Consider the following 13,131-nt stretch of genomic DNA (forward strand, 5'->3'; position numbering starts at 1 on the left):
ATTCATATGGAATTATGACTAAGAGTTACTTTCAGAGAATTATTTTATTGCTCAGATGTGGCCTCTCTTTCTCTAAGCCCTACTCTGCAAGTGAAATCATTACTCTCCCTGCTATGTGGGACATAATGTCCAGGGGTGTGAGTCTCCCTGGCAACTCCCAGGGACGAGCCTGGCCCTGACACTGTGCGATTAATGACTTCCTGACCAAAGGAGGGAAAAGAAATGTAACAAAATAAAGTATCAGTGGCTAAGAGAGTTCATGTGTCAACTTGGCCAGATGGTGGTGCCTGTTTGTCTGGTTGGGCAAGTGCTGACCTGTCTGTTACTATGAGGACATTTCATAGAATTAAATCATGATCACGTCAGATGCATCCACAGCCTTTGTAATCAGCCAAGGGGAGTGTCTTTTCCAATGAGTGGTGTTTAACCTAATCTCTGGAAGGCTTTTAAGGAGGATTCAGAAGAGACAGGCTCTCTTCCTGCTTCGGTTGGTGAGCCTCTCCTGTGGAGTTCGTCCAGACCCTTCATCAGAGTCATCAGATTCACAGCCTGATCCATGGATTTTGGACTCTGTGTTCCTCAAAAGTTACATGAGACACTTTTATAAGTTTTATATTTGCTGATTCTGTTTCTCTGGAGAACCCTACCTAATACAAAGACCAATGACATTCGGGATTTCTCTCTCAAATTGAAAGACACATGGTGAACATAGAGATGTCTGCTAGCTCTCTCTTCAGGCTTCTTGTTTCATGAAGTTCCCCAGTGGTATTTTTCTTCTTCATCTCCAAAGTTCTCTGGCTGAGTGTGCTCTCGTGGTTCTCGTGGCTCTCTCATATTTTCCAAAATGTTTCCTCTTTTAAAGGATTCCAGTAAACTAATCAAGATCCATCTGGAATGGGTGGAGCAAGGGCCCCAAATAGCCAAAACAATCTTGAAAGAGAAGAACAAAGTTGGAGGATTCACATTTCCCAATTCCAAAACTTATTACAAAACTGCAGTAATCAAGACAGTGTGGTACTGGCTCAAGTACGTACTACAGAACAATGGAAGAGAATTGAGAGTTCAGAAATAAATATGTACATCTATGACCAATAGAGCTTTGACAAGGATGTGGAATTTACTCAATGGCAAAGGAATAGTCAACAATGCTCCTGGCAAAACTTGATAAGCACATGCAAAAGAATGAAATGGGCCCCCTTTTCACACCATATACAAAATGGATCAATGGCCTAAACATAAGAGCTAAAACTAGAAAACCCTCAGAAGAAAACATAAGGAAGTATCTTCAGGACCTTGTGTTAGGCAATGGATTCTTAGCCTTTATGCCAAAAGCATGAACAACAAAAGAAAAAATAGGCAATATCCTTCTGTCCTTTGAAGGATATTATCAGGAAAATGAAAAGATAATTTACAGAATGGGAGATGTATTAGCAGTGGTTCTCAAACTTTAGCATGCATTAGAACACCCTGGAACATGAGGCTGGTGCTGCTGGCACAGAGAATGTGAGGCAGGGCACAGGAAGCGACTATGACACCTTCGTACTTTCTTCATATCTAGTTTAAATATCACTTTCAAGAGGCTTTCTTGGAGCCAAGTAGCATTTTCAATCATAACCTTTTTATTCCTTCCCTTGCACTTATCACGTCCTTGTTCCTCATTTCTTCTCTGTCTCTGCCTCTAAACTAAAAGCTCTCTGAAGGGTGGGTATTTAGGAGCCATTATGGTGTCCCCAGGGGTCTGTCATAAAAAGTACTGAATAAGTATTGGTTGAATGAGTAAAATGTGTAACGAAAGCTGAAAGCTCGATAACTATGAGATTTTTCTATGAAAAATCTTTTAGTAAAGCAATGATTTATTAGGTGACTTAGGATACTTTTGTTTTTTGGTGACATGATCTTTTGCTTTTCCAAATACAAGTTAAACCAAGCCCTTGTGGGAGAGACAACCAAGAGAATGAGGGCAGTGCTCATTACAGTTACCCCTAAATAGGTCGAGCCCCTTTTTTGCTTTCTGTAGAAGTACAGTACAGTATTAAAAGTATTAGAATCCAAATTAAAATGACCTCATGAATTGTGAATACACTTTAGGTTGTAAAATATTTTTAACACATCCCAGCATGAGAGCTCATTGCATTTGATCATCTCTAGAAACCTCAATTTTCTCCAATAAATCTCATCCCCTTGACTTGATGTGTTTTTTAAAATAATATTTTATATTATTTAATTTCTTAACAATCAGAACTGGACAAGGAAGCCCCAGATTGAGCAAAAGAACTGTGGAGAAGATGTCTGCCACTGTTTAGGATTCTTCAGGTTCAAATCACTGTGCCAGTCCAGTGAGACCTCCCAAAACTTTGCTGTTTTCTCCTCTGCCATTTTGGAATGAGCCTGATTCTGTGGGCCACATCAGCTTCCAGAACAACTTTCTTACTAGATGGGGTGGATCTTCAGGATCCAGGTTCAGGGCTTTGAAATTCTTACTACCAGTGCTGTGATGTATCCCCAGGAGCTTTCCATTTGCATCTCTAATCAGGGCTCCATGGATCAGCTCGGTCAAGGAGTACTGCACTCTTTCATGCTGAAGACCGTCTGCCTAGCTACTGTTCGTCTGCCACATTTTCTCTTGCTTCTCTTTTACAGCCTTATCCTCTGTTCCTATTGCATCTACTTCCTTTCTCTCCCTGGTCAGACCACTGTAATCTCACTTTTGCTCCCACATGTTCCTGGACCTTACTTTCCGCAAAAGTCTCTAAACATTCTCTCTTTATCTTCCTTGACCTCTCTGCACACTTTACACCATTGTCTTCTCCTTCCTGGAATCTCTTTTCCCTTCTCCTGGTCATCATGGCTAAGACTGGGTGAATTGAGTGACTTGCCTCAGATGCAGAATTTGAGGGGCACTCCCCTGCCTCACTTTAGTCCCAGCCCAGTTCCTGGCTTTCTCCCCATCTGTCAGGACACTTCCTCCAATCTCCTCTGCCAATTTCTCTTCCACTGAACATGTGCGTGTTTCAAGGACTCCACACTACTTCCTTCTCTGTTTTTTTGTGCTGTCTCTGAGGAATCTCATCCTTGCCATCTCTATGGTAATGATGCCCAATCTATAGCTTCTTGGATTAGCACTTGCTGAAATCAGAAGTGACTTTTTTCTCTAAGTAAGACCTAATTATTTGTGATTAAATAAGCACTGAGGCAGAAATTTCAGTTCAGTAAGATACTGGATTAATGTTATTTTGCTGCTGTTTATTCTTAAAACAAGATTGCACAGCATTTAGATATGCCATATGGGTATCAGCCTTGATATGTTTTCCTTAAAAAAAAAAATTCCGAACAGACCTAGATCTCCCAGCATTTTGGAGGTGACACAGAAGTTTTTGCCCATAACTAGTACCTGTTTTAGAAAGGAGAAGTATCTGATGTCTTTTAACTTCTTGTCGGGCAGAGTGACTGCAGGTAGAGAAACCCAATTGTAACTGAGGTAGCTTTAGTACTCCAGACTACAATTTGTGGAATTACTGAAAAAAAACACTGACATAACTGCTTGACCATTATTTCTCACGAGAATTTTCAAGCATTGCATGGTCTATTCATTGCAAAAATGTGAAAGTTATTTTTCTGAGAAAAGTGCACATACATCTTAGACTGTCTCACTAGTTATACTCATTTCCATCTTTTCCCAAGATACAGTAAAATGTCCTTTTATGCGGGAAATGTTAAGGGTGGCTTTTGGCCTTCAAAGGAGAATTGGACCAGACTCCCCGACACATCTTTAGACCCTTGGATTGAGTCCCAGACCAATAAGTCCAAAGGTTCACCTGACATTGTCTCTTAATGCCCCACAGACACCTTGAGCTCAATTTATTCTAAACTGAACTCCTCTTTCCTTCAGAGTCTGCTCCTCCAGTTAGTTACTGGAGCTTAGAAACCAACAGACACCTCAGCCTCCCCCTCTGTCTCACTGAGTACACACCCCTTTCCCAATCACCCAACACAGAAGCCACAGAACCTCAGCCTCCCCTCACTTGGTCACCTCCCGTATCCAACCAACTATCAAGACCTTCAAAATACCCTTTTGTACCATCTTCTCTTGTCTGAATTATTGCAGTATCCTACTAACTCATTGCTTGCCTCCAGCATTGTTCCTTTAAGTCCTTCTTGATGCCATAAAGTGATCTTCCTAGAACAAATACAGGGAGATGCGATCTTATTTTTTTGTGTGCTGTGTGGTAGGGGTCACATTTAATTTTTTCCATGTAAATATCCCATTATTGCAGCATCACTTGTTAAAAAAATTTTTTTTTGAGTGCACAAGCTGGGAATTGAACTCAGGTCTCCCTCATGACAGGCAAGAATTCTACCACTGAATTACTCACACACCCATGAGATGATACCTTGACAGATTAATATTAATGCTATCTTTCCCTCCACTGCTTCATCCTGACTTTTCCCCTAGTCCAGTTGAGGCATCTTCTTTGTATCTTCTAGATGTAAAATTATTATTATTACATAATACTGTCAAGAAAGAACTGCCGTTCTATTTTTGACTTCCAAACCACATTTTTTTACTTTTTAAAGTTTTTTTTTATTGTATAATATAACATATCTACAAAGCAAAGAAATAATTTTCAAAGCACTCTTCAGCAGGTAGTTACAGAACAGATCCCAGAGTTTGCCATGGTACCATTTGATCCGCTAAGATTTTTTCTTCTAACTGCTCCAGATTATAGGAGGCTAGAGGGCTTAAATATTTTTTTAATCATCACAATTGAGTTTTTTTTAATTTTTTGTGTGAAAATAACATATATACAAAAAAGCAATAAATTTCAAAGCACAGCACCACAATTAGTTGTAGAACATATTTCAGAGTTTGGCATGAATTACAATTCCACAATTTTAGGTTTTTACTTCTAGCTGCTTTTAGATACCGGAGACTAAAAGAGATATCAATTTAATGATTCAGCAGTCATATTCATTTGTTAAATCCTATCTTCTCTGTATGACTCCACCATCACCTTTGATCTTTCTATCCCTCTCTTTAGAGGTGTTTGAGCTATGGCCATTCTAACTTTTTCATGTTGGAAGGGTCTGTCACTAATATAGGGTAGGGAGATGGAACTTTCTGATGTTCTGGAGAGACTTGACCCTCTAGGTTTCAGGACTTATCTGGTTCAGGGACCCATCTGGAGGCTGAAGGTCTCTGGAAAGTTACTCTAGTGGATGGAACCCTTGTGGAATCTTATATATTGCCCTAGATATTCTTTAGGATTGGCTGGAATGGTCCTGGTTGGGGTTTGGCAAGTTATGACAACAATGTCTAACTGAAGCTTGTGTAAGATCAACCTCCAGAAGTAGCCTCTCAACTCTATTTGAACTCTCTCTGCCACTGATACTTTATTAGCTACACTTTTTCCCCCCTTTTGGTCAGGATGGAATTGTTGATCCCATGGGGTCAGAACCAGACTCATCCCTGGGAGTCATCTCCCATGCCACCAGGGAGACTTTCACCCATGGATGTCATTACCACATAGGGGGGAAGGCAATGATTTCATTTGCAGAGTTGGACGTAGAGTAAGACCACATCTGAACAACAAAAGACGTCCTCCAGAAGTAACTCTTAGGCATATCTATAGGTAGGCTAAGCTTCTCTGCTACCTACATAAGCTTCACAAGAGTAAGCCTCAAGATCAAGGGCTTAGCCTAATGATTTGGGTGTCTCTAAAGTTTGACACAGTATCAGGGAATTCCTTGATGGTAAAGCTTAATACTTCCATAGTTTTTCTCCCATCCCTCAAAGGACTTTGCCAATACTTTTTTAAAAATTGTTTATTAATAAAACCAAAAAACAAACAATATGAACAATCTTTTTTATCACATAGTTGTATATTCATCATCATGATCATTTCTTAGAACATTTGCATCGATTCAGAAAAAGAAATAAAAAGAAAACAGAAAAAAATTCATACATACCATACCTCCCTTACCCCCTCCCTTTCATTGATCACTAGCATTTCAATCAACTAAATTTATTTTAATATTTGTTCCCCCTATTATTTAATTATTTTTAATCCATGTGCTTTACTCATCTGTCCATAAGGTAGGTAAAAGGAGCATCAGACACAAGGTTTTAACAATCATACAGTCACATTGTGAAAGCTATATCATTATACAATCATCTTCAAGAAACATGGTTACTGGAACACAGCTCTACATTTTCAGGCAGTTCCCTCCAGCCTCTCTGTTACGCCTTAACTAAAAACATGATATCTATTTAATGCTTAAGAATAACCTCCAGGATAACCTCTCTACTCTGTTTGGAATCTCTGAGCCATTGACACTTTATTTTGTCTCATTTCCCTCTTTCCCTTTTTGGTTGAGAAGATTTTCTCAATCCCTTGGTGCTGAGTCCCAGCTCATTCTAGGATTTCTGACCTATGTTGCCAGGAAGGTCCACACCCTTGGGAGTCATGTCCCATGTAGAGAGGGGGAGGGCAGTGAGTTTGCTTGTCGTGTTGGCTGAGAGAAAGAGGCCACATCTGAGCAACAAGAGGTTCCCTTGGGGGTGACTCTTAGGCCTAGTTTTAAGTAGATGTGCTGGTTTGAAATGATGCATGTACCCTAAAAAAGCCATGTTTTAATCCTAATCCCATTTTGTAAAGGCAGCCATTTCTTCTAATCCCCATTCAGTATTGTATGTTTGAAACTATAATTAGATAATCTCCCTGAAGATGTAACCCAATCAAGAGTGGTTGTTAAAATGGATTGGGGGAAATGTGTCTCCACCCATTTGGGTGGGTCTCGATTAGTTTCTGAAGTCCTATAAAAGAGGAAACATTTTGGAGGATGTGAGATCTGAGAGAGAGCAGAGCAGAACGACATAGCCACGTGAATCAGAGTCCACCAGCCAGTGACCTTTGGAGATGAAGAAGGAAAATGCCTCCCAGGGAGCTTCATGAAACAGGAAGCCAGGAGAGAAAGCTAGCCAATGACGCATGTTCACCATATGCCTTTCCAGCTGAGAGAGGAACCCTGACCGTGTTCACCATGTACCTTTCTAGATGAGAGAAAAACTCTGAACTTCATCAGCCTTCTTGAATCAAGGTATCTTTCCCTGGATGCCTTAGATTGGGCATTTCTATAGACTTGTTTTAACTGGGACATTTTCTCGGCCTTAGAACTGTAAACTAGCAATTTATTAAATTCCCTTTTGTAAAAGCCATTCCATTTCTGGTATATTGCATTCTGGCAGCTAGCAAACTAGAACAGAAGGCTTAGCCTATCCTTTGCGTGGATAAGTTTCATATGAACAAACGCCAAGATTGGGGGCTCAGCCTATTGCTTTGGTTGTCCCCACTGCTTGTGAGAATATCAAGAATTCTCCACTTGGGGAAGTTGAATTTTCCCCCTTTCTCACCATTTCCCCAAGGGGACTTTGCATATACTTTTAATTCACTGTTCAAATCCTTCTGAGATTTATCAATTGCCAATACTTTTTGATTATCTGCTTAATATATTCTAGGATGTATCCAGGCATTACATTAAGCTATACAGGATTAAAGGTACTCATTCTTATTTCGGGCTTCCTGTGTTTCAATTGTTCAAATGAGCTATCCAGACAGGTTGAGTTAGATTATGTGTGTTAAGTAGGTTCCAGGTAAAATAAACCTTTCTTCCTTTGGCCTCAAAGAGTAGGTGCGGTTCTAAAATACAGACAATGTCTTCCTTACCCGTGTGTTCTGAATTACTTTAATCCTGACCTGATTGGCTTCATTCTTATCTCTAAATGCCAGGTTATGGACATATGAAACAGCCTCTCGAAACTCAGAAACAATTAGGACTCCGGACTAAATGTGTCTGCTATGAGAGCTTATGATTTAGGCCTCTGTTTTCTTATAAGCATTTTCTAAATTAGACCATACAATAGTTATTCTTTAGTTTCTGGCTTATTTTGTCTCACCAAATGTCCCACAGGTTCATTCACCTTATTGCATGTCTCATGACTTTGCTCCCTTTTGTAGCAGCACAGTATTCAATCATATGTATCCACCATCATTCACCAGTCTACTTCTCAGTCAGTGCATCCTTTAACCACCTGCTTTCATCAGGCATCATGTATAGTGCCCAAAGTCCACAGTCCATCAGCACTCTCAATTTTAGATAATTTCATTGTTCCCAAGAGAAAGAAAACCAATAAACACACTCTCACCAAATAGGATATCTTAACCTTCCCTTAAACCTTGTCCCTCCCCTCATTGCCTTTGTTTTCAAACTAAACAACCACACGAAAGTAATTAAGAGAGAGTAGCCGGAGATATATGGTAGGTCTGGGTTATGAGCATTTTAAAGTCAAAAGAAAGGATTGCTTTTCTTGTTTGCTCTCTCTCTTTCCCTTTCCTTCCTTCCTTCCTTCCTTCCTTCCTTCCTTCCTTCCTTCCTTCCTCCCTCCCTCCCTCCCTCCCTCCCTCCCTTCCTTCGTTCCTTCCTTCCTTTCTTCCTTTCTTCCTTTCTTCCTTCATTCCCTCTTGCCTGCCTTCCTTCCTTCCTTCCTTCCCTCCCTCCCTCCCTCCCTCCCTCCCTCCTTCCATCCTTCCTTCCTTCCCTCCTTCGTTCCTTCTTTTCTTCCTTTCTTCCTTCATTCCCTGTTGCCTGCCTTCCTTTCCTTTCCTTTTTTAAAATTAAGATAAGAGAGACTTGAGTTTTACATTGTTGATGAGAAGAATTTAATGGAAAGGGAATGGTTGAAGATATATCAAAAGGGGGCTAATTGATGAATTTCTGTCCCTGAGGGTGCTGGAAGGGATGAGATCCGGGGCCCAGATGGAGGAGGAAGAGATCAGAGAGAGGAGGAAGGCTCCACCTCTACAGTGATGGGGAAGAGGGGGAAAGCCTCAGGACAGAGGTGGGCAGGGAGTTGAGGGAGTTCTTGCCCCATGGAGCAGAATGTAAGGTCGTTTGCTGAGAGGGAGGGGAGAACATAAAATGGAGACTTGGGAGACATAGCAGGCACTTGGTAAGTATTTATAAATGGATGGATGGAAGGACAATGGACAGATGGTCAGAGAACAGCAAAGAGAACTGACTTGGGGAACATACTAATATTATGAGGTCACACTGGAGATGAACTCTGCATGTCCTTGGCTGTCTCACAGTGTCTTTAACTTACACAGTCTGCTACAAGATTTGGAGGAGAGAGAGGCATGAGTAAAAGATGGTAGAGGAGAAAGGGGACAGCAAGGACAGTTCTCTGCTAGGGTTTTGAATGTATTACATTGCATTAGCCTGGGCCATAAAACCTTAGAGAAGGAAGAAGGCTTGGGGATCATTTAGTAAAACCCTCTCATTTTATAGGGGAGGGAACAGAGAACAAAGACGTCATTAACTTGCTTAAGATCACAAAGATGGCCCCTCTTAGAGTGTGCTTGGAACCCTGGTCTTGTCCACTTTCTAAAAAGGTGAGAGGAAGGTGCCGGAATCCAGAACAGATGCTTGGCAGAAGAGGATTTTCAGGGATGGCAAGATGGTGAAAGAGAAGGGAGTGGATGGTAGAAGGAGCAGACAAGCCTGGCTTGGCTTCCTGTATCAAGCTCTTCTGAGTCCTAAGAAGATGTTAACCTCAGCACATTCAATTTATCTGTGAACTGAGGGTGGGAGCACCTGAAACCCAGCGGCTTTAGTGATAAGGGGTGGGACACATCTGCTGCATGGTCCATAAATGGAAACACGAGCTTCCTAATTTACTGTTTCTAAACAAGTCTCAGAGCTCCCCACCCCAACGACTCAAAATGGTTCTAAAGGTACATCCAGGGTGAGCCACGGTGGCTGAGCAGGCACAGTTCTTGCCTGTCATTCTGGAGACCCACCTGGGTTCAGTTCGTGGTGCCTGCCCATGCAAAAAAAAAAAAAAAAAAAAAAGTCAAAGGAACAGAGAGGCATGTTAACTCTTTTTTCTGTGGTTTTGTTCAAAACTTGATAGGTTTTCCAGAGAGTTTCCGAGAAGATGCTAGCCTACGAAAGTGTGCCCAGCCCCAGGCACGGTGAGCTAGTCTTTGCACGCAGCACCACTAGCTGCCTTCTACTTCTGAAAAGAAACAAAAAGGTAAGCCTGCAGGCAAATACACCCACATGAGCAGATCCCCAAGAAAGCCTGTCAAAAAAGAAAAAGATGTGGGGAAGTTGAGCTACTGCTGTACCCCTCAGTGAACTCCAATGTAAAGCAATAAAGGGAAGGCAAGGGGGAGCTCGGGGTGCCAAGGCTAGCTCCAAAAAGTGTCCTCCGTGGGTTCCTCCCTCCCCCTCATTCCCACTGCCCCCGCAACGTCCTTCCTTGTCACTATTGCTGGGCTATTCCAACTGCGTCCTAACTGATCTTCCTGCCTTTAGTCTCCCCATTTACAACGGATCCAGCTGTACTCCCTCATGGGATTGGCTGCCGTATATACCTCCCCAATCTCTCCTAGGTCTCTTCTTGGACAGGAGATGAACCAGGGCTGCCCAGAGAGGCTGGGGCGGCACCCTGGGCCCAGCTACGGACCACAGAGGTCTGTATTATTGGGAGAGCCTCCCCTAAAGTCTTCTAAGTCCTTACCAGAGACCAGGACTTCCCAGTGCCCAACAGGGAGGCAAAATAAATAAATAAAATATAAATTAGCTGTTTAAAGCAAAGCACTCAAAGCAAAGTTTCAGTGGTAATAATCTAGTCGAATCATTTCAAATTTTCTTTTGCATTTTGCATATATGGGACATGTATTATTAAAATCTGTTTGAATTAATTGTGTTGCAGGAGGAAATACAGCCAGCGAACTTGAGATCCTTTGCTTTGTTGGGTATTTACAAGTAGTCGACAAAATGAGAAAGGTAAACTATACTACCTTATCCTAAAAGGAAAAATGTTGTCAAACATTAGAGAATGATCGAATTGGTGTTTAGCATGTGACAGACTTATGAGACCCAAAGTTTTAAATACCAGAGATCGTTTAGACATTTTGGCCAAGGCAAATTAAACAAACAAAAGTATGTTTAATTTATTTTTTGAAGAGGCCAATTTACAAGGCCCCAAATTCAAAGGGCACCAAAACATATACAGTGAGAAATCTCCTTCCCTACTCCTGTCTGCCAGCTGCAATATCCCTTTTTTTTGGAGGCTGCCATTGTGCTGGTTTCTTATGTATCCTTGCAGAGATGCTTTATGCATACGTAGATGCTGTTTCTTGCCTTTTTATACCCCAATAATCATCCTATTTCTTGCCCTTTTGTAACCTAACAAAACATGTTACAAATTGTTCCCTAACAATTTTCTTACTCTCTTTTACGTCTACACAGTATTGCACTGCGTGTGTACCCCATAAACTGCCCGTGCTGTTCCCCGGGGATGGACATGAGGTTATTTCCAATATTCACCTCCACAAACAACGACAAACATAGAGTAACCTTGTGTACACATCATCACATACATGTAAGGGCAGGAATGGCCAGGCGTGGGCTTCTACCTAAGAGGTCATGTGCTTTGGTGATTTTGATAGATATTGTTAAATTGTCCTCCTCCACAGAAGTTTTATCAATTCACTTTACCTCTAGCGAGAGCTAAAGCAGAGTCTGGGTCTGAGAAATAGGACAAAGCAAATGAAATTTAACTTAATCTTTAAGAAACAGTACTGTTCACTCTGTATGACTCCAACAAAGTGCTGGAATTCTTTCAGATGAAAAGAAGCTAACATCAAAAAGCTGCCAGCTGCCCAAACAGTAATTTTTCCTTGCTGAAACTGATACCAGTTTTTCAATCACTTTGGCTAAAGGTCTGCCATAATGGTAAGATATGCATGTGATTTTTGGATACATTATGATAACCCAGATGTGGTCTCCACTATTATTTCATCTGTAGAGGAATAACCTCCCAAGAGGAGTTCTTTGGGGAAAAAGAGGAAGAGAATGATGAGCTTAGGTGTGATAAGTTATGCCTTTACAGTGACACTGCTTTCGGCCTTTACGTTTTCCTCAGTGCTGTGTAATTTCTTCTGTAACTTGGAGATTAGGAAGGTGGTCCTTCAATGCTGCTGTGCTACTGATAGAATGATTTATATCTGAATATGCTACTGGAACAGTTTATCTCACACAAACCTATATATAATCTTGCCTTTTCTGATGTGCCTACACTGCAACCAGATTGTTAAAGAAAGTTTCATTTTAAGTTGAATCGTCGCATTTTATTCTACTTGAATTCTTTGCAAGTATAATTGAGTTTGGTAATGATGTCTTACTGATTGTTTAATAGGTTCTATTTAAATGTTCACCTCCCATGCACTGCTCCATAAAATATATCGGTTCCATCGAATTGATTTTGTCCTTCTGACTCCTTCATTTGTTCTGCCTCTCTAATATTTGACCCCAGCAGTGCTGGTCTGCCAGCATTTGCTGAGATGAGGGGAATGCAAAGTGCACAAATTCCTTGATTGTCCACAAGATGGCACCGATGGCACTTAGGGAGGCCCACTGAACTAAGACCTCTGGATTCTAGGGCGGCCAATCTCTTGGTAAGATCCAGGTACAGTGGGTTCCAGTTGGATTTGGGTTTAAGGATTCAATGACCTGCTACATCAGGTCTCAGACCTACAAGGTACACTACAGTTCAAGCTTCGTATCTCTGGACTAAACCATCGGCCCAAACAAGCCAAATCCTACCCAATCAGATTTTGGGAAAATTTAAGCACATTTAAGCATTTACCTATGCTGGTAGAGACTTTTTTTTTTAACAAAAAGTGAAAAGTTAACATAAACAAGGTTATACTAGAGACACTTATTCTAAGAGAGTAAGCCTAAGTCCTTTCAAGTCATTTGGAAGCTCTCTTTATATAGAAACAATTGGTGTGCAAAGAGCAAGTGGCTACACACAGACTAAAGCACGCAGATGGGCTTCTGAGGGCTTTATCCAATTCCACTCTGTGGCATTTTAATCTGGCAGGTGTGATGAATCTGACTACTAGAAGCAGCAGTCTGTGTGAAGGCAGGAAATAAAGGAGACTGTGTTGATATTTGTGTATTGTGAAGAGCTAGGCACATATAGAAATAGGCAAGAGAATGAGTTTGTATCTGGATGTAGAGATGTAAAAACATGTATATGGTAGAAAGAAAGGGATGTGA

General features: G+C 41.2%; 1 long non-coding RNA gene across 2 annotated transcripts in view; it reads left to right on the plus strand.

The window, feature by feature from the left end:
- The window catches only part of LOC143677362 (uncharacterized), a 49,050-nt gene extending 36,548 nt beyond the window's left edge, over positions 1 to 12,502 (plus strand). For both annotated transcript variants that reach the window (XR_013172527.1, XR_013172526.1), the window contains exons 2-4: positions 9,971 to 10,093; positions 10,778 to 10,851; positions 11,694 to 12,502. This is a non-coding gene — a long non-coding RNA (uncharacterized LOC143677362). The remainder of the gene's footprint in view (positions 1 to 9,970; positions 10,094 to 10,777; positions 10,852 to 11,693) is intronic.
- Positions 12,503 to 13,131: the final 629 nt, after the last annotated feature.

The sequence above is a fragment of the Tamandua tetradactyla genome, chromosome 3 (genome assembly GCF_023851605.1).
Source record: "Tamandua tetradactyla isolate mTamTet1 chromosome 3, mTamTet1.pri, whole genome shotgun sequence".
NCBI lineage: Eukaryota > Metazoa > Chordata > Mammalia > Pilosa > Myrmecophagidae > Tamandua > Tamandua tetradactyla.